Source organism: Triticum dicoccoides, chromosome 5B (genome assembly GCF_002162155.2).
Source record: "Triticum dicoccoides isolate Atlit2015 ecotype Zavitan chromosome 5B, WEW_v2.0, whole genome shotgun sequence".
In the NCBI taxonomy this organism is placed as follows: Eukaryota; Viridiplantae; Streptophyta; class Magnoliopsida; order Poales; family Poaceae; genus Triticum; species Triticum dicoccoides.
This window is the reverse complement of record NC_041389.1, coordinates 660130053-660130417: the sequence shown is the minus strand read 5'-3', so window position 1 is coordinate 660130417 and position 365 is coordinate 660130053.

The window sequence follows — 365 nt, the reverse complement described above, 5'->3', positions numbered from 1 at the left end:
AGGGGCGGCGGCGAGCTTAGCTCTGGGACAGGGGGGCGAGGCGGATGCAGGGGGCCCGCGGCGAACCTGGCTCCGGCGTGGGCGACGAGACACCGGGGCGGTGGCGGGTGCTGGGGGCGACGGGGCGAGGGGGCGGTGGTCGTCGGGGAGGAGAGGGGGACAGATCGAACAGAGAGAGATGCGCAGGGTGAGGCGCCGTTAGTAACCTAAACGTTTGCCGTCCGCCCCACTTTGCCGTCCGCCACTTGCTCTTTGTCGTCCGCTAGCGGACGGCAAATAGGGGGGGGCGTTAAGTTTTTTAAACCAGCTCGTCGGTGGGGCCCCTTCCTCTTTGTTGTCCGCTAGCCGACGGCAAAGCTTCTTTG